Source organism: Arachis hypogaea, chromosome 2 (assembly GCF_003086295.3).
Source record: "Arachis hypogaea cultivar Tifrunner chromosome 2, arahy.Tifrunner.gnm2.J5K5, whole genome shotgun sequence".
NCBI lineage: Eukaryota > Viridiplantae > Streptophyta > Magnoliopsida > Fabales > Fabaceae > Arachis > Arachis hypogaea.
This window is the reverse complement of record NC_092037.1, coordinates 37,144,916-37,148,149: the sequence shown is the minus strand read 5'-3', so window position 1 is coordinate 37,148,149 and position 3,234 is coordinate 37,144,916. Positions and strand designations below refer to the sequence as shown.

At 37.7% G+C, this 3,234-nt stretch overlaps 1 non-coding gene across 1 annotated transcript; it reads right to left on the bottom strand.

The window, feature by feature from the left end:
* Positions 1–2,911: 2,911 nt before the first annotated feature.
* Positions 2,912–3,019, bottom strand: LOC112765863 (small nucleolar RNA R71). Its single transcript, XR_003183946.1, has one exon. It is a non-coding gene; the product is annotated as a small nucleolar RNA R71 (small nucleolar RNA).
* Positions 3,020–3,234: the final 215 nt, after the last annotated feature.

Here is a 3,234-nt window from a genome sequence, read left to right as displayed (position 1 = left end):
ATATCTCTTGGATTCTTGATTGCACGATGCATGGTTGATCGCCTGACAACCGAGTGCTCGCCTGACAACCGAGCCAACCATTCCGTGAGATCAGAGTCTTCGTGGTATAGGCTAGAACTGATGGCGGCATTCAAGAGAATCCGGAAGGTCTAACCTTGTCTGTGGTATTCTGAGTAGGATTCAATGATTGAATGACTGTGACGTGCTTCAAACTCCTAGCAGGCGGGGTGTTAGTGACAGATGCAAAAGAATCGCTGGATTCTATTCCGGCCTGACCGAGAACCGACAGTTGATTAGCCATATGCTGTGACAGAGCATAGGAACATTTTCACTGAGAGGATGGAGGTAGCCACTGACAACGGTGAAACCCTACATAAGCTTGCCATGGAAAGGAGTAAGAAGGATTGGATGAAGACAGTAGGAAAGCAGAGAGACGGAAGGGAAGGCATCTTCATGCGCTTATCTGAAGTTCCTACCAATGAATTACATAAGTACCTCTATCTTTATCTTTATGTTTTTATGCGTTCATCACCATACCCATTTGAGTTTGCCTGACTAAGATTTACAAGGTGACCATAGCTTGCTTCATACCAACAATCTCTGTGGGATCGACCCTTACTCGCGTAAGGTTTATTACTTGGACGACCCAGTACACTTGCTGGTTAGTTGTGCGAAGTTGTGTTTATGCCATGGTATTGAACACCAAGTTTTTGGATTCATTACCGGGGATTATTTGAGTTGTGAAAAGTATTGATCACAATTTCGTGCACCAAGTTTTTGGCGCCGTTGCCGGGGATTGTTCAAGTTTTTAGCAAGCTTTTGGTAACATCAGTGCCAAGATCCGGCAATAGCACCAAGTTTTTGGCGCCGTTGCTGGGGATTGTTGAGTTTGGACAACTGACGGTTCATCTTGTTGCTTAGATTAGGTATTTTTTTCTTCAGAATTCTTAGGAATGAATTCTAGTGTTTCAAGGTGATGTTCTTATCATCACCAAAGCTGATTGATCTTCATCAATTTAGCTCTTGAATGCAATGTTCTGCTGAAGCTTGGCTGACCATGTCTAATTCCTTTAGACTGAAGCTTTAGACTAACATTGCATGATTCCTGGGATTCTCATTAAGAATTTTGATATCTTTTTCCACTTAATTTTCGAAAAACAAAAAAAAAAATCAAAAAAATCATAAAATCCAAAAATTTCTTGTTTGAGTCTAGTGTCTCATCTTAAGTTTGGTGTCAATTGCATGCATCCATTCATGTGTTCTTAAGGATCTTCAAATAATTCTTGATGATTTCTTACTCTAATCTTTGAATTCTCTTGACTTGAGTGTTTTATGTGTCTCATATGCATTCTCATTAGTGTCAGTAGTATACAAACTGCTAAGTTTGGTGTCTTGCATGCATAGTTATTTGATTCTTGTTGCATTTTGATTTGTCCTTATTATAAAAAAATCCAAAAATATTTCTAATTTGTGTCTTCTCAAGTCAATAATACAGAGAATTAAAGATTCAGAACATGCTGCAGAGGAATTATACAGAAAAAGCTGGGCGTTCAAAACGCCCAGTGAAGAAGGACAGACTGGCGTTTAAACGCCAGCCAGGGTACCTGGTTGGGCGTTTAACGCCCAAAAAGGTATAGTTTTGGGCGTTAAACGCCAGAATGTGCACCATTCTGGGCGTTTAACGCCAGGATGGCTAGAAGGGAAGATCTTGTTTTCAAATCAATTTTTTTTTTCAGTTTTCAAAATCTTGTCAAAATCAAATCTTTTTCAAATCAATATTTCAATCAAATCCTTTTCAAAATCAATTTCTTTCCATTTTCAAAGATACTTACTATCAATTAATGATTTGATTCAACATTTCAAGTATGTTGCCTTTTCTGTTGAGAAAGGTTTAATGTTTGAATCATATCTTTTCTTGTTAGTCAAGTTTTTAATTTTCAAAATCAAATCTTTTAAAAAAAATGTTTTTCAAATCATATCTTCTCAATCACATTTTTTAAAACTAATCATATCTTCTTAACCACATCTTTTTCAAAATAGTTTTCAATCAAATCTTTTTAATTTCTAATTTCAAAATCTTTTTCAAAAATCACTTGATCTCTTTCTCACTCTTGGTTTTCGAAAATTTATTAGTATTTTTCAAAATATTTTCAAAATTTCTTACTTAATTTTCGAAAACCACTTCCCTCCTTCTCACATCCTTCTATTTATGGACTAACACTATCCCTTAATGTAAAATTCGAACTCCATCTTCTTTGATAAGTTCGAATTTTCTACTTCTGTCTTCTACTCTTCTTTTCCTCTGACACTCCAAGGAATCTCTATACTGTGACATAGAGGATTCCACATTTCTTGTTCTCTTCTCTTTCTTATGAGCAGGAGCAAAGATAAAAACATTCTTGTTGAGGCTGATCCTGAACCTGAAAGGACTTTAAAGAGAAAGCTAAGAGAAGCCAAAGCACAACTCTCTTTAGAGGACCTGACCGAATTCTTCAAAGAAGAAGAACACATGGCAGCCGAAAACAACAATGCCAACAATGCAAGGAAGGTGCTGGGTGACTTTACTGCACCTACTCCCGACTTCTATGGGAGAAGCATCTCTATCCCTGCCATTAGAGCAAACAACTTTGAGCTTAAGCCTCAATTAGTTTCTCTAATGCAACAGAATTGCAAGTTCCATGGACTTCCATTAGAAGATCCTCATCAGTTTTTAGCTGAATTCTTGCAAATCTGTGACACTGTCAAGACTAATGGGGTTGACCCTGAGGTCTACAGACTTATGCTATTCCCTTTTGCTGTAAGAGACAGAGCTAGATCATGGTTGGACTCTCAACCTAAAGAAAGCCTGGACTCTTGGGAAAAGCTAGTCAATGCCTTCTTGGCAAAGTTCTTTCCACCTCAAAAATTGAGTAAGCTTAGAGTGGAAGTCCAAACCTTCAGACAGAAGGAAGGAGAATCCCTCTATGAAGCTTGGGAAAGATACAAACAATTAATCAAAAAGTGTCCTTCTGATATGCTTTCTGAATGGAGCATCATAGGTATTTTCTATGATGGTCTCTCTGAACTATCCAAGATGTCTTTGGATAGCTCTGCAGGAGGATCTCTTCATCTGAAGAAGACGCCCACTGAAGCTCAAGAACTGATTGAAATGGTTGCAAATAACCAATTCATGTACACTTCTGAAAGAAATCCTATGAATAATGGGACTAGTCAGAAGAAAGGAATTCTTGAGAT